A 26,679-nucleotide genomic window follows, 5' to 3' on the forward strand; every position below is an offset into this window, starting at 1 on the left:
ATAACATACGGTCATTGTCCGGTGAATTTTATTCATGTAATTTTTATGTATATACCGATGGTGTATCTTAAATAAATAAATAAATAAATAAAAGACTATAGAGAACCGGAGAGGAAATATGATTGACCATCTGATACGATACGATTCATTTATAACAAACATCATAGAAGGAAAAATTTAAGGGAAGAGAGGAAGGGGTAGACCTAGGAGAACATTTATGAAACAAATAAAAGAGAAGGAGCTTTTGGCGGGAAGAAGAGAGGAATGACGATTACTCCACCGACAAGAGCGCAGCTCTTAAATAAAAAGAGAGTTACTGTTTGTGGTCCTGTGGTGTGGTGTGTGGTGGAGTGAAAGAAAGAAAGAAGGAAAGAAAGAAACAAACATTTATTACTGAGTTCTGGTTCGAACCCGAGTACCGGACTTGCTGTGCACCAATGAGTTTACCTTTACCTTAAGTGCAGTTTTCACTAACACAGTAGGCTCGACTGTTGTAAACAGCGATACATTTCACAACCTATCACGTTTGTCCCACAGAGAGCTCGGTGAGGTGTGGACACTCACCTATAGTTCATCTTGCGATGCATGTACCTCTAACTACACCAATTGCCACTTACTCGTGAGCTTATGTGTATATATTTTTATTTTAACGTATCTTACCTAATTATAACCCATAATAACGGGTTCTTACCGCGTTTGAAATAGGGATATGAGACTCCCGATATTTCGACACTGTTGCAAGTGCCATTGTAAGAACCCGTTATTATGTGTTTTAATTATGATAATAACCGCGTAAACTTAAAATAATGTATCTTACCTACTTATATGAATGATTTTGAAAGAGTAGATTAAAACTTTACAGTATAAGCTAAAAATGTACTACGTAAGTAAGTACTAAAACTTTCAATCTGATTTCATCCGTTGTGCTCAAATATATAGAATGAAGAGTAATGCAGACTTTACTGCAGTTTATAAACTAGCTCTAAGACTTCTTACTACAAAGCACTTTCATACAAGTATTACGCGAAGAGCGATAAATCAGCGACAGTAGTTTCGGTAGACAGTGAAAGATGTCACCAGCAGTCGTCGTTTTGTTATCTAGCGTTAGTAGATTAGTATTCTGCACTCCGGTCAAAAGGGGTGGGAACTAATTGGTGTTTTTTAATCAAACAGATCGCGATCCGTCAATGCGACGGCGCTGACTAAAACAAAGCTATAAATTAAGGAGCGGAACGGCAACGCTCGCTGCTCGTATTGAAAGATTTACTTCCTCTGTTTAATTGCAATAACGGCTAGGCACGTTGGTATCGTATTTTTCTTTTTACTCTCCGCCTCTTATTGCCTTCGGGCCGTTAAATAAATTTATGACGCCAGACAAAGTTCAGCCCACCTCTGCAGGTTGTGGTGGGCTAAAATTAGGTGGAAATGCGAGGAGAAATAAAAAGCTGGGTCTCAGGTGCGTTGTTGCGCGTCCGCCGGCTAGTGGGATTAGCTCTTGACTCGCGGTTAAATGGCTCGCCCGCTCATAAAAGTTTCTTAACGCTCATAGTTCGGGGCTACCTTTCCGTTGACTAAAATTTCCCTCTCTAAAAACTTTCCTCGGACCCAGTTTGTTTCACATTACGAGAGCCTATCTGCTTTGGGATTTTACGAGTAATACAGTGGACAAAAGTTTTTTGTGCTCGCAACTCTACGTGCCCAATCGTGGCGTAAATTTTGTCCATAAGAGCAAACGGAGAAATTCAATTACATTTCGCATCATAAATAAAAGGAAATTCGGAAACTCACATTAGCGCCCGACTCCTTTAAAACCTCCGATGTAATCTGAAACAAGGAACAAACACGCCTAAATAACAATAAAATTCTAATAAAAACTTTGAACACGCAACCGAAATTGTATAGGGAAAATTGACCAAATTATTATTTACGGTTCGAAATTAAAACGGGGCATTATAGGAGATTACTTTCCCCCTCTTTGAAACTCGCGTTAGTCCTGTTAAGTACGTAACTACAGTGTTTGTCTTGTAATTTACTACAGTACAGGAAAGCCGAAGTTTTAGTAATGAAATATGCACCTGTGTCCGCTACGACCAACTAGGTATGTTTTGTAATATAATGGGTACGTCTATTTATTTATTGACCTTGCTTTTGCTTCAGCTTTAGGCCTTATTATATTACGAGAATCATTGGGTGTAAATATATAATATATGGCGAAATCGCGGCTGCGTCTTCCCGATGTAAAATTAGGCACACTACCTGATCCTGACACGTAATTTAATAGGAGCTTTTATGGTTTACAATTGTAAAATATCCTTGAAAAGTAACTGATATTGGAATAATTCATTTTCTGTCACTTCTTCTCTCGTGTAGGTTGTGAAATCAATTACATGACAAACCTTATCAACTCTAATGTCCGGGTCGGGTATTGAGCCATAAGCCCCTTTCAGTTTTGATTTTCTAACCCTGACAAAATCATTGTAAATAAAAGGTCATAAAATACACACATCTCCCTAGCATTATACCGTTTTTCACAGCGTCCGCTTACCTAACCTGAAAATTAGGTCATAAAAAACACTATGACAGAAAAAATGCATAAAATCATTAACGACATAGGTAGCGTAAGTGCAAAATAGCATAAACTTAACCCATTGATGCACATTCCGTGTAACCCATTACTTTACAAAAAGTACCACATTTGCGCGTTACCCCTGAAGGCTAATTTACATCTGTCGTTAGACAACCCTACATATTACTACTACATCTACATTCTCGGATATAGAGGGTTAATTTCACATTTGCGCGTTTTGTTGTGGTATTTTATTCGCTATTTTATTCTCCAACCCCGGTGAAACTTTGCTAATGTTGAAATAATGTTGGAACCCTTGCCGCTATGTAACAAACTTTGCTCCTCCATAAAATTTTTCTTTAATCCCGAAAAAGTACGCATGTCTTTTATTGCTTTTTAAGTATATTGTGAAACTCGTGTGTGTCTAGAAAATGGTTGGAAATTTTTGGAATTCCAATTTCTTCGATATTTAATAGCTCAAGGCGAGATTGTATCACGTATGAAATTACAAAGTATTTTTTTCTGACACGGTCTTGAAATATTTTAATATTCGCAGTATTTTACAAGACAGCGGATGTTTTAGAAGAATCAACCGAAAAAACGTAAGTACAAAAACATGTGTTGGACATTTAGTCAGTCTCATGACACTTTAGACTAAGCTTAAATAAAAAATCGAAATCATAAATAATAAAATGTATTAGGTACCTCCTTCGTTTTTTAAGTCGTTTATGTAAAAAATTAGAATAAATAAATAAATAAGTGGATTACAATTTTCATAATTACACGAGCAGGCATATTAGTAGTAAGTCATACAATAGACAAATCAAGACAGGTAATACAAACGTAAGATCAAGGCTATTTCCAGTTGGGGTAGGCAGACACCACGGAATTAAACTTACAATCTTGACATATGACTTTACCTGTAATTTGTCTTATTTGTTTTGTTATATTGCAATGTATTATTATGGGTAAATCGGAGGAGGAGCTCGATGGCGCAGCGGTAAACGCGCTCGGTTTGCGATTGTTGAAGTTAAGCAACTCGAGTTCCTCCGTGCTTCGGAAGGCACGATAAGCGGTTGGTCCCGGCTGCATTACCAGTCGTTAATAACCATCATTCCGCACTGGGCCCGCGTGATGGTTTAAGGCCCGATCTCCCTATCCATCCATAGGGAAGGCCTGTGCCCCAGCAGTGGGGACATTAATGGGCTGATGATGATGATTATGGGTAAATACATACAATTAAAGGCCAAAAACTGATGTCTCGTCATACAGGGATGTCAAAGAACTTGCAAAGGATCGACAAATCTGTAAAGAGCTTCACCAACAAGAGCTCTTAAATTTTGAATAAACGAATGTTCGGCTAGGCACTCCTTTTCTGACACTGAAAAATTTTTTTTTAAAGAACGTCTAGGACCCTGTACCGAAGTTTTTCTTGCGGCTTTTTTTCCCCGGCTATACAGGGTGTGAGAAGCTGCAGTAGTTTTAGGCGGATGAGACGTTTGTTATGTAAAAAAAATACCTACTGAATAAATATATTTGAATTTGAATATCATTTAGGTTGTCAGTCGAACGGCGCTGTTTAGTAATTACGCTGGTTATTAAATAGCGGATAAAGCGATTCGGCTGCGAGATAAACAAAACTGCAGCCCCTAAACGTGTCAAAGATTTCGCAGGCTCTCCAAAGAGATTGGCCAGATATGAAAGAATTACGAAGAATTCCGAACACTCGTTAACTGAGTTGTGCCGCGTCGGGGACGTGTCTAAACAAAATGTAATTTTCCCCCGAAGCGGCTCTTACGTGACCCGACAAAGATATAACGCTTTTATTAAATTATTTCAGCTTTTACAACAAACTGTCGGCGACATGACTGAAAAAATTAATGGCTGAGAAGATTTTAGGCTGGAACTTTCCATTTTCGCTTTGTGTGTGCTTAATAGTAAAGGAAGGAAATAAAATATACAAGATGTTAGAGACATCGTAATAAAAACTTTGAAGGATGATTCAGACCATGATTCTGAGTTGACATCAAGTGGAATTTTCCGTGGCAAGGAATTGAACACACTTAAAAAAAAGAAAAATTTTCATGAATTTTCTGTCAGGAAATTCCACTTGATATCAACTCTATTGGATTAGAAAATATTTTTTTAAAACATTGCTTTAGGCCCGTGCTGAGATTCGAACTTGCGACTTCACAGTGAGAAACTAGCTTTCTACCAGTTGGGCAACCACGTTAATAAACATAATATAAAAAAACAAACAAACACGAGAGGCCTTACAATGATTGGTCCTGCCTCAAATTTTTGGGAGTAATTATATGCATGTATTTGTTCACGAAAAGAAACTTATAACCAGGAAACGTAATCCCCTTGGTCCCTTAACTTAAACTCATTCCATTTCAATTTATAAATTATGTATGGAAGTATTTTACCCTTTTACCTCGCTTATGAAAGAGGTAAGAAAACATCTCATTATCTTAAAATGGAATTCCACTTGGAAAGTAGCAAGTAAGTCCTTTTTACGTTTACCTTTAGTCTGAAAAGTTACTTTTATGTTTGAGGGAGTAAACACAGGAAGAGTTCGGCTTATAATCCAGGTAAATAGTCGTAAATAGCAACTTGCTTATAAACAAAAACTTAAAAGATTATTTTCCCAATTGGGGTAGTTGGAGGAACTAACTACTCTTCATCGAAGTTTTTTTTCGACCGACGACCGTTTTATGGTTCATTGTTTTATTTTATTTTATTGTCTTAGGGAAGCTTACATCATTGTATTCGACATAGGATTTTTATAATATCATGTATGAAGTCACAAAATCAAATTTTGTGACGGAAATTCCATAAAAACCATTGCTTTAGGCCCGTGCTGAGATTCGAACTTGCGACTTCACAGTGAGAAACTAGCTTTCTACGCATATTTTTGTAACAATTATATAAAACTAAGAAAACCCCAATAAATAGTGAAATAAATCAAGGAGTTTAAGTTTTCATCACCGCCAGCACCACGCCACGACAGGAGACACCTCCACTTATAGTGCGGCATGGGCCGTACATTAAACCATTCCATCTTATTCTTATCGTGTACCTCGAGCGAGACAAAATCCGCAGGCGTCTTTTTAAGTTACTCTTTAGCAGCTTACGGCCGTTAAGACTAAAGCAAAGACCCAGAGGGGGTGAGGTAATTCTAGCTGCGCGCTTGACACGGATTGGTGCGGGGCGGAGAGTTACCATTCTATACGTAGTCATCACAGAGTCCGGTTACCTAACCTGAAAGTTTGACAGGTCCGGTTTTTTACAGAAGCAACTGCCTGTCGTGCCTACTAACCCGCGAAGGGAAAACCAGCCCAATACAGGTTAGGTCACATACCTCCGAAAATGCATTTCTCGGGAATGCTGAGCACGTGATTCAAACATGAATTCGAAAACAAATTCAACAATCATTGATTTAGGCCTGTGTTGGATTCGAACATTTCTATCCTATGACTCTAAAGTTACAGGCAAGCGTTCTACCAACTCAGCTACCACGGTGGTACCGTTCTGTACGTAGTATTATTCTTTATTCTTTGACTGTGGTTAGTCATGTATTAGTGACACTAAACAAGTAATAAGAAGTCAGTGAGTGCTACAATACTTGAAATTCAGCTCACAAAGACCCAAACAAACTAAATGCAGGGTAGATTACGTCTTCTATTTGACAGTTTCACGTTCCCACAGCGAATATCACCCGTACCATTCGTGCATCACCCTACTTACCTATCTAGTCCCGTCGCATCACACTTCCGTTATGAAATAAATGTCTCGCGATTATTTATGTCTCGAGGAGGGCGCGTCGAGATCTAAGCAGCGATTGCGGGCCCCAATTGAAACAGATATTTCGCAAACTCCTGTAAATTATCATTTCAGTTGCGATTTGTTTCATTCACAGACCATTGCGTGTACTTCGGATTTCGTCTCGTGATTGGAAATGTTTTGTTGGAATTGTTGGAGAAGAAGGGATTGGGGTTGTGATATAATGGGTTAGATAATATTATAACATTAATAACTTAGATCACGTTATTTATTATTGAACACTTTAATGAGTGTGAGGAATCCCACATTCCCAAGAAATGCTATTCGGAGGAATGTGACGTAACTTGATTGGGCTGGTTTTTTTTAGCGGGGTGGAAGATCAGACAGGCAGTCGCGTCTACAAAGAACTGGAGCTGGAAATCTTAAGGTTAGGTGAGCAGACCCTGTGAAAATGGTTGCAGCAGAAACGTATTCCATATAATAGGCGATAGGCAGGTATCTACATTATTACTTTTTCTGATTGGTTCATTAAGGGAAAGCACCTCGTCATTTTTAAAGTCAAGTTCTTAATCAGGTGAGATTTACTGATAAAGAACCAGTCCCTCAAAATGTCAACCAAAAGTCTTTAATTTTAAGAAAGCGTAGATTTTTGAACAAAGCTTTTCAGTACCTAACTCATCTTGACTGGACTTAAACAACTCTGTCTGCCTGTTAAGGGGAAACTTCTTGGAAACTTGTCTGGGCTAACGTCTTTGTAAAATGCTTGCTTAAACGCTTTCTTGCTAATAATTAACAAAAGAGCTTAACTAATCTATATAAACGATTTATAGTTTACAGAAGAGAAATATTATTGAAAGCGTTCAGCTGCTTAGGAGAATATACATAGGTGTAGTAAAAGTCGACTAAGAGCCGTGAGAGAGTAGTTGGAAGAATGCTTGACTCTCATTGCAAGGTTGTCACTTCAAATCCAAATAATTATTTGATATTTTTTCGAACTCACGTTTGGATCTTAAATAATTGTGCTCAGCGGTGAAGTTTTGAACAAACCCACATAAACGACCAATTTCCATTGGTGACTCAACCAGTAATTAGGCTGGTTTTCTCTTCAGTCGTAGTGCGCGTAAACCAGATCTACCCTTGACCTTGAATTAATCTGAGGATTAATTTCGTGAAAAACAAAAGTTGATGAAGGAATTTGTTCACTCTAAAATGACGCTCTACTTATATTGGCGAGAGGCCGGTAACAGTGCTACATATGCGGTCCATCATAATAATTATAAATCTTAGGAGAAGAGTAATTGCTGCGATTGCAAGTCTTCTTCTATCGTGTGAGTTGTGACATGGTATAAGAAAACGGTGGCTTAGCACCGTAAGGGCGCGACTCTTTCTCGCCTCGACATACGTCACCCGTCACTCTCTCATAGTACTGCACAGAAAGAGACAGATGATCTCTGTCGCGTCGAGAAAGAGTCGCGTGCTTACGGTGCTAAGCCCGCAGATATGCTCAGTTCTATAGCCGTCATTGCTAGCCATTTAATGACGTAAGTGTTACCATTAAATTGATATCTCCAACATTCCAAGGACGTAAAATGTATTATTGATAATTAAGTGAATTACTGACTAATTTTAGTAATAGTATTAAATTAATATTAGTAAATCTTTCAATAAAAGTCTAAAATTTCCTTGCAAAGTAAATTAAAAACATTGGTCGTGGGTAATTTATTATTTACGAAAAGGCAACGCAGGGTGGGATGACGACAGCTGGGATAACCTTGATATGTTAGCTGTCGCTTTTGGGCATACCTGTTTTCTTATACCATGGGTTATGAGATCAATGACCGACCTCAACAATCCTGGTACCAGGGTTATTGTTAAAGGCCCCTAAAATGACCCATGGCACGTCCTTCGGAAGGCACGTTAAGCCGTTGGTCCCGGTTACTACTTACTGATGTAAGTGAGTAATCGTTACAAGAACCATGTCAGGGGCCTTTGGCAGCTCAATAATAACCCTGGCACCAGAGTTGATGAGGCTGGTATTCCACTTCACAACCCGTACGATAAGAAGAAGATGACTCAAGGTCCATGCCACAAGCTTATGAAAGAAGGCCATGACTGTCCGTCCGCCTACTAACCATATACTTATCGAAAATGCTAGTTTTAATTAGTTAAGGCGCCTATTCTTAGTAAAAAGTATAGCTCAATATTATTTCTAAAACAAGAATTCACTATGAAATTAATTAAGCGCGATCCTTTTAATCTACGGCGTAATTTTCATAGCACAATTTGCCGTCTTTATTCCGGTAAGATTGAATCTATTTAACTGGTTGTGTCTTCGTACAATCAGAGCCTTATGCATAAATTTGAATTTTCAATTAAGGATACTTTGAAGAAAATTTTATTAGACATGAAGAGAAACCTTTGGTCTTTAAGACGAAATACGTATTTAAGAACAGGGGTGGTATGGAGCTGCGCTAATTATGCGTTATACATTTAGGACAAGGTATGTTCACAGCCTTGGTCTAGTGGTTGAGCGTTATAAGTCATGATCTGAAGTCACGATCCGTAAATTCAAAAATGTTACATTGACCTTCAACAAGTTTATCCATGATAATTACGTTGAATAAATGATTTCTGATTTCTGAAGGCTTGATTAGTCTTAATCACCTCATTAATTGTCAGAAAATAAATTTAAACCTTACGTGAAGCTTACTTTATATTATTATAAAAAAGCTTATTATAAGATTAATGATTACCCAAACGATAAAAATGTCTGGTATTTAAAGTGTTCCTCTAGTTATTATATAACTTATAATGCCCTCATTGATTTAAAAGATGTGTTGCTGTTGCAGATTCTTGTCATTTCTTCTCCTCAGCCATAACACCTTGCGAAATGACGTAAATTCAAAAATGTTACATTGGCCTTTAACAAGTTTATCCATGATAATTACGTTGAATAAATGACCCCGCTGAATAAAAACCCGCACTGGAGAACAGTTATAAAGTACGCTTCAGACCCCCTCTGATTGATTAAGGGTATGAGGGTAGCCTTTGCCCAGCAGTGGGGTATAATATAGACTATGCGTTAATGATTGCACACAATAGAACAAAGAAAACGAAAATCAAAGAAAATAGATGGTACATGGTAATGAATGTTAAAAGGTTTGATTTTCAGAAAAACTCATATTAATGTTCGATTGGGTCTTTCTTGATATTGTTGAACTAAGACAGGTTATGATGACATCTTTAGTGATGTAATAAATTCGACAGCATAGTAACTAAATAAGTATAGCATAATATTTAATTTAATATCGTTGTAACGTCGCCCACAGGCAATAAATATTCACACAAACACATTGTGTAGAGTTATTCATAAATTACATTTCTACGAAATTAAAATGGTTAAGTATGAAAAGCGCCGACGCCTCTATTCATTTCTCTGTGCCCACCGAGCACTGCACCCCAAAAGCCTGAAAGGCGTTCGCAAGATATCTTAAATGAGTTTCGTTATCTCCTGCAAAGGAGATGGGATTAATAGTTAACAGCTCCCTCTAGGCGCTAAGCATCTTCTAGATTGTTTAAACCTTGTTTAAACTACTTGTTTTCTTAGTTAAATCAAGGAGATTTTATGTATATAGCTGTAAAAGAAATAAGTTGATAAGCCATCAAGCGAGTCTTATTTGGACATATATCAAGAGTAGCTGAAGGTTTCACTGATGAATTAAGGCTCTGCCGTCTTTGATAAGGGGTGACTAAATATTATCTTTGTTCTGTAGATACATAACATATATTTACATAACGAACGCTTCAACCGCCTAAAACTACTGCAGCTTCTCACAACCTGTATAGCCAGGGAAAAAAGCTGCAAGAAAAACCTCGGCATCCCGATGCCGTTCGACATCGTAACGAAAACTTTGAGGGATGATTCAGACCATGATTTTGAGTTGATATCAAGTGGAATTTTCCGTCGCAATACTATGGATCTAAAAATAATTAAAAAAAAACACCGACAGGAAATTCCACTTGATATCAACTCAGTATCATGGTCTGAATCATCCCCCTGTACTCGTTACGGTGTCACTAACACCCACACCTACTTGTATGAGTACCTGATGTACTTGTACGGGCTGTAAGTGACGTCGTAACGAATACTGAGAGGAATGATTCAGCTCATTATTCTGAGTTAATATCAAATGGAATTTTCCATCGCAAAAGTAAAGAATTGAAAATAATTAAAAAAAAAACTAAGCAAATAATCATGAATTTTGCGACGGAAAATTCCACTTGACATCAACGCAGAATCATGGTCTGAACCATCCCCCATAGTATTCGTTACGATGTCACTAACACCCTGTATGATTTAATATAAAACCTTGTGTATTTGTACAATTTCAACATTGAGAAATTACCTTTCAAACACATCATCGACTCCCTAGCAATATCCTGTTTTCACGGAGTCCGCTTTCTAACTTAACCTAACCTTTCTTAAATGCCAAAAATAAAAACCAATTTCCCTTCCTAAAAGTAGATAAACTTGAAATCACTTATAGAGTCATACTGACCCGAAGCGTGGCGTCTTATGCAAAAAACCTAAGTCTATAAAAAGACCTAAATCTTATGCAAGAAGACCTAACCTAACCTAACGTAATGCATCTTAAATCCTGAAAATAAAAACCAATTTCCCGTACTAAAAGTGGATAAACTTTAAACCACTCATAGAGTCATACTGACCCGAAGCGTGGAGTCTTATGCAAAAAGACCTAAGTCTATAAAGCGGCCATAAAGGGACGGAGCACAAAGAATGCAAAGTGAGCCGTGCCGTAAACTCCACTAGCCTCTAGTGGTGTCCTTTACGAGCTCAGTGGCGGGACCGGCTTATGAGAGCGAGGATTCAAAGTGTGGGTTGAAAACGTGTGCGATGATTTTTTTAAGTACTTATAACATAATATCATAGAAGGAAAGAGAGGGGAAGACCAAGAACAGCTTACATGGAACAGATTAAAGAAAAGATTAACGTCGTGTCTTATAGGGAAGTCAAGGAAATGGCCTTTGATAGACTGGAATAGAAAATGCTACACCGACAAGAGCGTGGCTCTTAAATTGATGATGATGATGAACACAATATAAATTACTTAGTTATTACAAGTTTGTAGCACTTTATATTTCAATTAGCGACACTTTATGATGGTCGGTAGGTTAGTAAAAAAGACAAATCTTATCAAAAGTTTAGGTCGAAATTATAATAATATAAAATTATAAAACAAAATGTTATTGTGTTTAAATAAGTACCTTTAATCATTAGAATGAAAATCAATTAGAACGCCGAGTCGAAGTCGGATAGGCTCATAGGCGAAGCAATATGCTATGACGTTGTTAAAATTAGGAATTATTTAATTACAATTCCATTCAAAATGTACACTCACACAGAGAGAGAAAATATTAGGTTAGCAAAATTAAAATATTTTAAAATCATCCGTATATAACTTTATCCTTTCTAGAGGACCCACCTCCATCGCACGGACGTTTACGATAGATTTATATTCATGACACTATCTCTAGCGCGTAAAATTTCGGGCAATGGCGATTCGGAAGCAGGCATATGTAATTTTGTTTGAATAAGTAAAGAGGGAGACAAAGGCTATTTGATATCCCTATAGATGTCTCTTGAGAAAGAATAAATAAAGTGTCCACTGTATTGTGCGATAAAATGTGCGATAAATGTGTTTGAAAGGGACTGGTACTTGTATAAAAGGTTCTTGCTCGTATGTTAATTACTGTATAGTGTATATTCCATTATTTAAATAGTTTTATCTGTTTAATAAACATTTGTTTGCGTTTAACAGCTTGTTCCAGGCATTGACCGAGGGTCGAGTGCGTAATATGATGAAACAAACTGGGATCACGATCCGGGGGCCCTTGGTTCGAGTCCCGGTCGGGACATGTCTAAGAAAAAAATACTTTGTGAGACTTTTCCTGGTTTAGTCAGGACATTACAGGGAGTAATCTCCTGATCGTCAAGAACAAGAAGATGGTTCACGTTAACCCGTTGGTCCCGGCTACTACTTAGTGTAATAAGGAACTTAGGGTGGTATTAATAAATCAATCTCAGCTGAGACTGCCCTCAAGATGATGCTCAAATCCCTGTTTTTATATGAGAACTGTCATATTGACATGGTCTTGAGGGCAGTCTCAAAGCTGAGATAAGTTTATTAATACCACCCTTAGTCTCAAAGCTCCACCATTATCACATTGGTCTAACACAAGGCTATGGTAAAGCGTGGGTGCTCCGTTCATCCTGCAATGGATGTTACTTCTAGTAAACACAATCACGAGTATTGTCGTGCGTGAGCACTTGTTTTTAAAAAGAAACTTAAAAATAATAAAAGTCCGACTTTCATTCCCAAACTTGTGTAACAGAAAGCAATTTAGATGAGTTTTATGACTAGTTTGTTCTTTATTGCGAACATAGCCTTTGCAGCCTTCCAACTGTTAATCATTCGACGTCAGAGGGACTGCTTTTATACGCAGAGGTCGGTAAAAAGTACAATAAGACTTGAACGAGCCATATTAATCTGAAAGTCCGACTACGATCGACACACGGGAGAAATCACAAATTTGAAATTGGACGTCGTAAACCGGATAAGTACTCCAAAATAAAACACTGATTGAATTGCGCATTCGTTGGGGTGGTTGGAGTATATTTTTTAATCAAAAGTTTGCTTAATTTTGTTTTACCTACCTACTTACAAATGTACTTCCACAGGTCGAAAATGAAATATAAATCGATCCAGAAATTTTGAAGTATTTACACTTTACTTACTTCAATTTGGATTTCTTGGACAATATTCATTACTAATATTTTTTTAATTTCTTGATATATTTTTTTTTACCTTTGATGCGTTTGCTCTTGACCGACAGAGGGATTGTGTCCTCTAACATGATGGACTAATGTTATGGGCGATAGGCTGATCCCTTATCACCATACGGTTTATCATATCCAACTTACGACATCGTATCAACAGTGGCTGCAAGTTGTGTTTGATTACTTGTGGCTTTGCCCACCCCATTAGGGATTACGGGCGTGAGTTTATGTATGTATGGGTTTGCTCTTGGCCCCAGACTTGCCCGAAGGCATTGACGAGGCCTAAGATGGAGCGAGCTTGCCCAGAAGTTGCCTGTTCACTCTGGCTTGGTATATTTGCTTTTCAAATAATAACAAACATTTTTTTTGTCGCTTTATTATTATTCACAGTCGATGCTACACTTAAACCTAGTTAAACTACCTGAATGAAAGTAATTAATAATTTTACTAGAAGGAAAAATATAACCTTCACTATCACGTCAAACTCAAAATATAGAAGGATCTATTTCGGCAATCACAATCCAAATGAATATGAATACCACGTCACCATTTTACTGAGTTATTATTAGATTTTGCAATTTCAACGCTTCAATCGATAGATTGAATAATCATGAGATGCAACGCAATTGCAAAACGCAGCATATGTTGCAAGGTAAAAGAGAAAAATGGACTTAAGCGACGAGTCCGTATTAATTCAGACGGACTTTGCATACGTTTCAATAGGGCTGTGCCTAATGGACTTATAATTATGTTTATTATTTTTTATTCATTTATTATTATTAAGCCTTAAGTAACACTAGTATAAATGCAATGTCCTGCAAAATTGCATAAGCAATTTGACTGCAGGATCACAGTCTCACTCACATGGTTAAATTACAAAAATTAAGAAATAGGTACGTGCTAAATTAAATCTAATAAATATTTTTTAACTTATTTTTAAACATTTTTGGCTCATTTTTAATGTTCTCAGGCAAACTATTGATGACATAAGGTATGCGCTTACTTAGGGTCCTATGCCCATAATAATTGTACACTCTCGGAACAACCAGTTTACCTGAGGCCATTGATCTAGTATTATACTTATTATCTATTTTATTTACTGTTCAAAATGCATTCGGTTTACTGTGGTTATGTACTAATGAAATAAAAACTTGTATTGCTTTTCCTATCATGTAAAACAAAATACCCTTTTATTAGCTTCATTTGTAACATGTACTATATATGTATAATGAATGAACTCTGTAAACAATGCTGGAAATAATTAAAGCACATAGTAACGGGTTCTTACCGCGTTTAAATGGAGATATGAGACTCCCGATATTTCGACACTGTTGCAAGTGCCATGATCACGGGATGACTGATGAGATTGGAGTGGAGTAGGTAGATCTATAATTTTCAACGGGCAGACATATCTGTCTACCCTCTTTCTTTGCCGCTTGTTTATGTTTTTGATATCGGAATGTTCGGAACCATCTGAACTCGCACCAAACTCACTACGACAAACCGCACTCACTGTGTCCTTACGTTTTTTCACCACATTAGGCCGTTTCAAGCTGCTAACCCGAACCCGTTACTATGTGCTTTAATTATGATAATAACCGCGTAAACTTAAAACAATGTATAATGCTGGAAATAAGTTATTTATATTGTATGTACTTCTACGATTGACATCCTTTGTCTGTGGTGCAATGACTAGACATCGACTACGACCCACAGGATTTTAAGAATTGCTTTTGCTCTATCTCCCTTATTCGTCATTGGGTATAGTCACTCCGCTTCCTCTCCGATGGATGAGGAGAGGTCTAGGATGTCAGCCATGTTGCAAACGCTAACGATAATACATACATAGGTACATAAACTTACGCCTATTTCCCAACGGGGTAAGTAAAGACTATGGAATTCCATTTGCTTCGATCCTGACACACATCTCTGGCTACCTCCACATTCATCAATTGTTTCATACACGCACGCCGGTTCAGAGTAGATTGTACTGTATATGTGTGTCGTAGATTTTACCTAAATAAACTTTTTTATTATTTATTATTATTATTATTACTGAACCATTTCTAAGAATGTCTCCAATTTGGTCAATGTACGTCCTTCTAGGTCTTCTTCTGCCAGCCCTGCCACCAACCTTTGCTTTATACGCTGCCTTTTTTATGATAATTGATAGTGTAGACTGTGGATTGCCATAATTCATAATCATTTGCAACTTGACTAATCCTCCTATAATCAGCAGAATTTGGGTGTTTTTTTTATAACTTTCGCAAAGATTAGTATAAAGTACAATTAATATGGGATTAATGGTCTCTGTGGTCCAGTGGTTGAGCGTTGGACTCACGATCTGGAGGCCCAGGGTTCGATTCCCGGTGGGTACATATCATAAAAATCACTTTGTGATCCCTAGTTTGGTTAGGACATTACAGGCTGATCACCTGATTGTCCGAAAGTAAGATGATCCGTGCTTCGGAAGGCACGTTAAGCCGTTGGTCACGGTTACTATTTACTGATGTAAGTGAGTAATCGTTACGTGACCCATGTCAGGGGCCTTTGGCGGCTCAATCATAACCCTGACACCAGGGTTGATGAGGCTGGTATTCCACCTCACAACCCACACGATAAGAAGAAGAATATGGGATTGACATGTCACATTTTCATCTCTGTCACTGTGGATTGTCATGATCATTTGCAACTTGGATAATTTTCCTGTACTCAGCAGAATTTAGGCGTTTTTAAAACTTTCGCAAAGGTCAATAAAACGTACAATAAGACTTCAACGAGCCATATTAATCTGAAAGTTCAACTTTCACACAAAGAACGCAATATTTACCGAATATTCTTAACACCCCTAGTTTTAAATGCTTTGCCAAAATGCGACAGCCGCTGAAATTATCTTCCATTCAGACTAACGGAGACAGCTACATTAAATAAAAGGGACACAAACAAAATGCTCATGTGAAGTTTTAAACAGAATGGCATTAACTGTTTTAAGGGATTTGTGTTGTTTCCCTAAGCTTTGGACCGGATTTTTTTTTATTTTTTATGTGTCTAAGTCTAAGTACCTAATTGCTATATTTTTTTAGGGCGTTATCATAACTAATTCCCCATCACATGCATTCTTGCGGGTTAAAAAGGCAATTGAAGCAGTTTACCTAAAAAAGAAATATTGCAATTTGACACTAGGGCACACAAAAATAAGTGCACAATATCAATAAATGTCAAAAAGAAATATTGCTTTTTAGACAAATTGCTCCATTATGGCCTTTTTAAACCCGCAGGAATGCACGTGATGAGGAATTAGTTTAAGATAACGCAAAAAAAAAATAAGCACATACTTACACATAAAAAATTAACATCGTGTCGATGGGTAATTAGTAGCACGTATTAACAGAACAGAAAAGGCCGATTTTTCTTTGAATAGAACGGTTATTGAGATAATAGACGTCGCCGATAAGTTTCCCATCCAAACGTCAGAAAAGCTAGTAAAAATCCGTCTAAATTCCATAGTTTTTGCCAAATTTGAAGTGGTGGTGACAACGGTTTTCATACAAAATGTTCTTTAACATAATTAGATAAAATTCCAAAGAAAATGTTTCTTGAATCTTGCCTCGCCATCGCATCATCGTGACGATTTCTCAGATTCGTTTTTATTCTGTGAGCACCTAGTAAACACCATTCAGTTATATCAGAAATTAATTTAGTTTGGTACTTACTTGACTTAATGAAAAAATTCATGTTAAAAATAGATTTAGTTTTCGAAGCATTTATTTCATTTAAAACATGAGCCATGTAATTACTTAGATATTTTATATACATTCCTGTTTCCATTCTACTGCATCCGATTACGAATTAATGAAAATATTTGACTTAATTATATTTAAAGTTCATATATCTCAGCCATAATTACCATTAATCTTTCCAACTGTCAGATTTAAATTATTGTGGAATTACAGACAATATTATGGAAAATAATCCCCGACCACAATTTGCGCGTTGCAAATGAAATTTCGGTCAGAAACGGTAAACCAGGACTTCAATTAAAATTAACACTGATGTTTATTTAAATGTTTGTTTATGTAGCTAACACAGGTACTATTACTAATATGGATGTTTGACGTTTACATTAGGAATTTCTATTTAAATAAAAACGTTACAAAAATTATCGGTACGAAAATAAGAACCTCAAATAATATCAAACGAATTGTATTGCATGTTTTTACAGTGTGACTTGACTGGGGCATTACCGCCATTGTGATGATTTTATCCACGGAATAAAAGAAAATAAGGGCTCAGTGACCGCGAAACGCGCGCCTGTAAGTATGAGCAAATAGTTTACGAGTACTTCAGTCTCCCGCAAACTTTACGACGCACATAGCTCCGCGATAGTATATTAAAAGGTCGCCTTGTGCATTATAACTGCCATAGAGGCAGCCAATCAGCTCGCGACACCAAACACTTCAGGTCCCCGATACCGACCTCGCCGGCGTGGTCGACGATTTCCCTCATTCAGCGCTTATCGCTATCGACCCACTAGGGTCGATTAATTCTTTCAAATATTTTTCCTCTCAGACGACGCCCTGAGCCGAGGTTCGCGCCCAACTGGGCACCCTCAGGCCTGTTGTCTTAAACGTTGTACCGGGTGAGAGCCTTCAGCGCTCCCCATTTGTCCGGCCAAGTAGTTAATGCCATCTGCGGCAAACCTACAATAAGTCAAAAAAAAAAAATGTGCATTATAACTATAAGGTTATAATGGCAAAAAATCATGACTTATTGTAATCACAGGAAAGCTAAAAACTTTAGTTGGATCGGTTATTTATCAAAAAATACTTTAGTATGCAGTGTCTTACGAAAGGTAATGATAAAATTGCAGCCTATCACATAAAATATACAATGCCGGTAAAGTGGCTATGGAATTTGAGAAGTATTAGAGCTATCGTAGTTATCAGTTTACAGGAGTAATAACATAACATTACATAACAAATACTTTATTGCACAAACAGGAAAAAACAAAATACAAAACAAAAGAGAAATAGAATTAGTACAATAGGCGGCCTTAATAGTGAAAGAGAAAGGGGTTGAACCGGCGACAGCGGTTCTCATACAAAATGCGCGTTAGGGCCTTCTTTCTTCTATTCCATAATTTTATCTACTGAAGTACTTACCTACTGAAATAAATGTGTTGTTTTTTAGCCAGCTTGCGAACACTGATTTTAGAGTAGGGAATTATTTGAGAAGAAATACATACCTATTTATAATTATAAGTACTAAATATTCTATAAATATTTTCTAAGGACTGTACATTTTTTATGAAAAGTCTTTAAATATCCTTTAACCCTTTCACGGACAGAGACCATTGATGGTTCATAATAGGTAGTATGACACCTTGGAATCGGAACGTCCGTAGACGTTCTGTCCTTTAAAGTGTTAAATAAGAATCCTAATGTAAAAGTATATAACCTTAACCCATACCAAAAAAATATAAATAATTGAACCGTAAAAATCTGCTAAAAGGCTTAGCGACATCCAACTCTTACACTTTTTATTTATTAATATAATTAACTCTGAACGTATCAGACTTGGTACTTAAAGCTTGTTTAAAAATTTAGCGCAGTTTTCCCCCGGTAGAGTTTGTTGGGCCCTCGGCCCCAGCCTTCACTTTTAATTATTACTTTGGGAAAATTAAGACTGTCGTTTACCCGAGTGAGGCGAGTGGGCGAGTGGTCGGAGACAAACGCGCCACTGTGAACGGAGAGCGATTATTCTTCTTCTTCATATAGTTAGATATAACAGAATCGGCCTAATCTCGACTGACACATCACTATGCTAACGTTACAACACTGGCTTCCGTTATTTGACATACTTATCTAATAAGCCAGTTTCCAACTAGTCAAATCAGTTACTTTTTACTAAACGTCAAAACACGAAATTACTATAGAATTTGTATGAATAAGCACACTATGACGTCATAGAAAAATAAAAAATAAAATAAAATAAAGTAAAATGTTATTCTATATTGAAATATAAACGCCAATAAATTCTGAACCAGTCGTTCTGTCCAATAGCGTAGATGGTATGTTGTTTACTTTGTCACTTAAATAGATAAGTGGAAGAGAAAAATGCAAAAGAAATAGTCTCAAAATGTTGTGTTGTTAGTCTAAAATTATTCTACTGATTAACAATAAGTATATATAGGTACTTAATCATTTTACTTCTTCCAGCCGTGTAGGTTAGAAGGTTGATGAGGTGTGCAGTTGTGATGAGCTGCCAAAAGCCCTTGACTTGGCTCATGGAACGACTCTGTACTCTATAGAGATATCTAAGTAATTGTATTTTAGTGAAATATATTTTTTACAAAATAGAACCTTTTGAAAATGTCCTATTACTGTATGTCGCTTAAAAATCTCTCTCCGCTATTCGCTGGCACTGCCAAGTCCCTATCCCGAGAGCGCACGGCTGAAGGTTGCGCCTCGCCTCCATTTATCTAAATGTACTTTATCTTGCCGAGGGCGCAACGCGATGGGACGTGTGGAGCCGCCTTTACTTATGTATACTTCGTGTTAGTGGAACACTGATTTGGGTACTTTTAGTTTAGCAAAGAAACTGAGAAAAATTGAGTCTTTATCGAGGTGGATATGCGTTGCGTTGTGATAATAAAACGTCGGTACGAAGAGGCAATGCATGGTATGGTACATGTCACATTAAATTTGTCATCGTATTCTATCGTCCGTATCGTTTATGATAAAACCTGGTGACAATTCTAAAACTTACTTGCATCCGCAAAAGTACTGTAATCCACAAAAACTCTGCCAAACATACTTAGGGGTGTACGTACTCAAAACTGTCGCACGATTTTGAAACTGAATATAAATATATCTCAAATAATAATAATAAAAAAAGAAAATCACATTCTAAATAATAAATAAAAAAATCTTAATAATAATATAGTTAATCTTAATGACTTTTCAGTAATGCATTTCAAGCAAAACGTTCCAATTCCAAAATCCGTGTTCAAAAATGGCAGCCTCCACGCCACCCCTGTTCTGTACGGCTCAAAGCAATGACGCATACAGGCACTACGCGCATTAAGTACATTACCTATTGTAAGTGTTCCGAGGTGCCTATTCAGTGTACAGATCTCTACGACGCTTTCACACTAATTATGAGTTTCGCTTCTGTACTCCTAATGTATTCTATTACCGAACGTAAGGGCACGTTACCTACTTACATTTGGAGATAGATACAACCGTTAATGAAAGGGGCTTAATTAGGTTCTCGGATTGATTAATTATTATAAACTGCTGATTACGGTCGGTCTTGAGAAATCATTGAGCGGAATTTTTGCTATTTTTAAAGGTTTTTTTAGGTCAGGTTCAGGTCTGATTAGAGCTGGGAATAACAATAAGATGCTGTACTTAAGTTCTATCATTTCATTAATTTTGTTATAATTAAGCCTATTTAAGTTAGATATTAAAGTAAGTAATATGGAATTCGCTAATATTAGGTACTTCATAATATGCTTCATAATACCGCATTATATTTGTCACAAAAAAAGAAAATAAATACGTATATAAAAAACACCCTCCGCCAGTCCACGAAAATTGGTACTTACTTTCGATGTAAAAAATAGCGTCAAACTTTGTCCAATTTCACAGCAGGACAACTCTGAATGGGTGAAGTTATTAATTAGATTACCCAGTATCATTGCAGGAATTAGCCGACTAATTTCTTTAAATATTTTCTTGCGCGCTCCTCTCTAATTAGGTTAGTGATGGTACTAAGATACTAGCTGGTAGGGTTGCCAGAAAATGAATTATGAAAATATTAAATAATATCAATTTTATGTTCCATACATAAAGCGTGTAAGTGTTGTGACATGCTTATTTAAGATAAAGTTAGTGACAGGACTGGTTTTTATAGATGCTACTAGCAACCTGATTACACAATATTCTCGAGCATTATGGGTTTCATAGTTTACTAGCAAGGATCATTTACAAGTCGTGGAACAAAAAAGTACAAATCAACAACTGCATACTTTTTGTTGGTGGCACGACACTAGCGTGGTGTCCTAGTGAAATGTAGCCCTTAAAAAGCGCGACACAAGATAGAATACCCAACCTACTGTAGCGTTCAGAGTTGAAGTCGCACTCTCTAACCAGGTGAAGACCATAAGACGGCTTGTAAATTTCTTTATGTAAAATAATAATATATTTAGCACCTACAAGTACCTACCACCTGCAGTCCTTCACCTACCCACCACCTACACCTACTTACGGCGCACCATCTATACCCACTGGTCTAATAGAAAGCTTGGTGAAGTGTGGGTACTCAGTTCATCTTGCGATGATTGTACCTCTGTCTACCCCAATCTCTGTCTACCCCAATTGGAAATATAGTCATGTCTTCTTCAAATCATATTATCCCCTGTTGGGATGTAGGGCTCGGACAACAGATTTCCACTCCTCGCGATCTTTTGTAACCTCTGTACTTTCCTCCCATAATAAGCCATGCATGCATGGGAAATTTTATTAATTAATAATAATTATAATCGCGAGATTATTAATATTATTATTATTATTTATATTTTATTATCTATTCTCCCTTTTTAAGGGGTAGTTTACACCCACTACACGGGCCTTAACCAAGTGCAGTGGGGTCGAGGTGATTCGATGAAATGGTATTATTATTATTGTAAATACTAAAGAAAATAACATTCAGCTAGTAACCCTAAAGGAAACAGAGCACCCTTTCCTACTCGGAGTAAAAACTCTGACTCCGATCATAATCATTTTACTTTATGTTTGAATTAGTCCACTGAAGTCCTCGTAGAATTTAATTTCAAGGACTTCGTATTAAAGTTAAGAGGGGAGCCAAGGTGGGGTCACAATCTATGACCAGTTTGACTTCAAATCTGTTCCCAGAGTCAAATTAAATGAAAATGAGTATTAGATGCTTCTATATTTAGCATTTCTCTGAAAGTCTATTTGTGTAAGGGCTAGCTTTTTCTTTGGAGATCAAAACGAACCTAAGTCATTCATCATCACCAGCCCATTATCGTCCCCACTGCTGGGGCACGGGCCTTCCCTATGGATGGATAGGGAGATCGGGCCTTAAACCACCATGCGGGCCCAGTACGGATTGATGGTTATAAACGACTGCTAATGCAGCCGGGACCAACGACTTAACGTGCCTTCCGAAGCACGGAGGAGCTCGAGATGAAAACTTTTTTTTTCTGTTATCACCCATCCTATGACCGGCCTTTGCGAAAGTCGCTTAACTTCAACAATCGCAGACCGAGCGCGTTTACCGCTGCGCCACCGAGCTCCACCGAGAACCTAAGTCATTGCTATATTTAATATAACAAACCCACATTCCAGAGAAATGCGTTTCGGAGTAACCTAACCTGTAATGGATGGTTTTCATTTCGTAGATTGGAAAGTCAGACAGGCAGCCGGTCCGTAAAAAACCGGACCTGTCAAATTAATATGATGATGTGAAGTAGAAATTATTAGTGATCATTTAGATCCTTTGTATTCTTCATTAAAACACAATGTATTATAATGACACGTGTTTGGGTGCATTAATAATAGAATGCCTTCGATTCAAAATGAGTGGTGATGGTCTGGGGCCTGTTTAATAAAACTTACAATTGTAAATTACAACGACAATTTGATGTTCATTGCGTAGCTAATATGAAACTGCAAAATATTCGTGATCACACACTCCGCAATGTACATCAAATTGTCATTGTAATTTACAATTGTAAGTTTTATTAAACAGGCCCCTGGTAACCAGTATAACAGTTATGGCTTCAATATCTATCACATCTATGCATATTATGCACCTATCTATATACCTGTGTTCGAGCCCCGGTGGGGATATATAAGAAAAATCACTTTGTCTTCTTCTTATCGTGTGGGTTGTGAGGTGGAATACCAACCTCATCAACTCTGGTGTCAGGGTTATGATTGAGTCGCCGAAGGCTCCTGACATGGCTCATGTAACGATTACTCACTTACATCAGTAAATAGTAACCACTTTGTAACCATCCCTTTGTTTCCACTTTTTGTAATCACTTTGTGATCCCTGAATTATTATTTTAGTTAGAACATTGCAGGCTGATCGTCCGATTGTCCAAAAGAAGATGATCCGTGTTTCGGAGGGCATGTTCAGCACTCGGCCCCGGTTTCCACGGTATATACTATACTTAAGTATGTAGTATATGAGCCATGTCTGGGGCCTATGGCGGCTCAATAGTAACCCTGACACCAGGGTTGATGACCCACACGAGAGAAGACCTACCTATATTACAAGATACTTTCTTAGATAGACATTTTAGCCCAGAAACAGTAGATATATTTGACTCAGAGAATCTGCGCAGAAAACCAATTTCGTAGATTACTTTACGCGTGAATGAACTAAGCGAGGGTAGTAGTAAATTACCAAGTTCTAACCTACAAGTAATAGTATATTTGTAAGCAACCCGGGACATTTGTAAGGAAACTACTAACTTTCTATTTCCATCCGTTACGATCTCTTTAATTGCATTCGTTTAACGTAGAGAAAAAAGTAGCTTTAAAGAGACTGTGAGATATTGGTTTTAGATGCTTTGTACTTGTTCTTACCTATTGCTATTACAAAGAAAGATAGATATAGATAAATGTGAGTTGCATCGAGATTAGGAAAAACAGAAGCATATCAGAGCCGTCAACACCACCGGAAATACTGGATGCAGCGTCCACCCAATCTTTTAAAAAGCTCATAAAAGAGTGGTTATTTAAGAACATATTTTATGACTTTAATAAATTTCTTTCCTATAATAATGTGTACACTTAATTAATGTACGTACCAATGACATGTAACTTACGTTACCAATAAAGATTTGTATTTGTATTTCCTAAGCAGTAAGCAGAGGTGTATATAATAATTATACCTCGATACACCCGCTCCTCGCCAGCTATGTTTCAGTCCTTTTATAAGGGCGAGAGTCTATTGTATAAAAAAGTATACTTACAATAAAAAAAAAATCATTCAGTGAGTGATTCGTACTGTGACAAGTTACTAGATTATCGCTCATCTTGTTAAGTCTATTATGTTTTCAAAGCCAAAAACGAACTTTTTTATTTTTAACACGTTCATGACATTTACTTATACACGTAACGTAATGACACTCATTCACACCTCCTCAAAACTAGAGTGAATAGTCATTTACTAAGTAAGCACTGATGTAAGTAAGTAATCGTTACAAGAGCCATGTCAAGGCCTTTGGCGGCTCAGTAATAACCCTGACACCAGGGTTGGTATTCCACCTTAAAACCCACACGATGAGAAAAAGCACGAACAAGGTTAGGTCACATATTTTCGTTTGTGGTCAAACGCAAACATGTAATTTATTGAAAAAAAAATTTAAATTGTTTCCTTATGTGAATGAAAATGAAATGAAAATGAATGAAAAATGAAAATGAAAATAGCCTTTATTCGCTGACTTCAAAAGTTACAAAGTAGTTAGTAGTAGATTTTATTACGTTTAAAAAATTGTTAGTAAGTTTTATATTAATATTTGTATACTTAAATCAGCATCCCTAACAGTCAGGTTGCCTCATGACATAGGCCTCCTCTAGCTCCCTCCATATGTTTCGATCTTTTGCCAGTCTCCTCCAGATCCTGGGAAGGTCGTCCTCCCATCTTTTAGTTGGTCTTCCCCGTTGTCTCTTTCCGTTCCTGGGATACCATTCCGTTATATCCCTATTCCATTTGTCCCTCCTTGTTCTCATCATATGTCCTGTCCATCTCCATTTCAACTCTCTAGTTTTTACAATTACATCTTCAACTTTGGTAGTTTTCCTGATTTTTTCAGCTCGACATTTGTCACTTAGTCTTATATTCAACATACTCCGTTCCATACTGCGCTGGCACACTCTTAACTTTTTTATATTTTTCGTTGTGGATGGCCACGTTTGACATCCATATGTGAGGCAGGGCAGGATACATGTATTATACAATTTGCTCTTTTCTATTATTGGTATTGACTTGTTTTTCATAACTTCTTTAAGCGACCAGTAACGTTTCCAAGTATTCGTAATTCTTCTCTCTATTTCTCTCGAGTGTTGATCTTTAACTGTTATTAAGTGACCCAAATATATATATTCATCTACGTATTCTATTTCATTTTCTTCCACTAATATTCTTTCCTTGGTAATATTCGTCATTACTTTGGTTTTACTGGCATTCATTGATAGTCCGGCTTTCCTGCTTTCGTATGCTAGTTGCTGCAACATAATTTGGAGTGATGTTGAATCTGATGCAAACAAAACAAGATCGTCGGCGAATCTAAGGTGGTTCAAGTTCTTCCCATTTATGCTTATGCCAAAGCCATCCCAAACCATTTTCCTAAATATGTTTTCCAATACTGCTGTAAATAGCTTTGGCGAAAGCGGGTCTCCCTGTCGTACGCCCTTCTGTATTTCGAATTCCTCTCCGATTGTTTCGAGTTGCACTTTAGCGGTACTATGTTTGTATATCTGCCTAATTATTCTTATGTATTTATTTTCTACACCCTGTTCTTCTAAAGTTTTCCAGATGTATTTATGGCTTAGGGAGTCAAAAGCTTTATTGTAATCAACAAACGATAAGTAGTATGGCTGTTTAAATTCATTACATCTTTCTATTACCTGTGTCACTACATGTATGTGATCAATTGTGGAAAAGTCTGTACGAAATCCTGCTTGTTCTTTCGGTTGGTTTTCATCAAGTTTTTTAGTTAGTCTTCCTAATAGTACTTTAGAGAACACTTTATACAAATTAGACATTAGACTAATGGGTCTGTAGTTGTTTATTTCATTTCTATCGCCCTTTTTGTGCAATAGTACGATAGTCGATTTTGTCCACTGGGATGGTATTTGTTCAGTCTTTAAAATTTTGTTAAATATATCTGTAAGCGGTTTAAGTATAATGTCTAATGTACCTTTTAGCAATTCGTTAGATATATTGTCATCTCCAGGGGATTTCCCTTCTTTTTGGGTTTGTATGGCCTTTCTCACTTCACTCTGTAGTATATGTGGGGTTATGTATTCGTCTGGGCTCATTTCTTTTTTATCATTCTCTTCAATTAATGTTTCTTCTGTATCCCTATATAATGTTTTGTAAAAATCCGTAGCTATTTTGTTTATTTCTGGTCTTTTGTTCAATAGGCGTTCTTTCTGATTCTTTGTTGTTTTTAGGTTAGGAATCCATTCAGTGTATTCTCTTAATTGTTTTAGAGCTTTTTTGATACCACCTGTCTTCTGTATTTGTTCTCTTATTGTGTTTAATTTTGATTTCTGTTTGTGTTGTCTAATAGAGCGTAAGATATCTTTGCTAATGTTTGCTATCTCTTTGCGTCTTTCTTTTCTGTATTCTAGCATTTTGTTTCTCTGTTCAATTAAATTTCTGGCTTCTGGTCCTACTTTATCTTTTTCTATCTTTGTCGTAT

The 26,679-nt window shown here is 37.0% G+C and overlaps 1 protein-coding gene across 1 annotated transcript in view; it reads right to left on the minus strand.

The window, feature by feature from the left end:
- The window catches only part of LOC126373095 (semaphorin-2A-like), a 624,036-nt gene that overhangs the window by 298,769 nt on the left and 298,588 nt on the right, over positions 1-26,679 (minus strand). The window contains exon 4 of the mRNA XM_050019093.1: positions 1,789-1,824. The gene's annotated coding sequence lies outside the window, so the exon portion shown is untranslated. The remainder of the gene's footprint in view (positions 1-1,788; positions 1,825-26,679) is intronic.

Source organism: Pectinophora gossypiella, chromosome 15 (genome assembly GCF_024362695.1).
Source record: "Pectinophora gossypiella chromosome 15, ilPecGoss1.1, whole genome shotgun sequence".
Taxonomy (NCBI): Eukaryota; Metazoa; Arthropoda; class Insecta; order Lepidoptera; family Gelechiidae; genus Pectinophora; species Pectinophora gossypiella.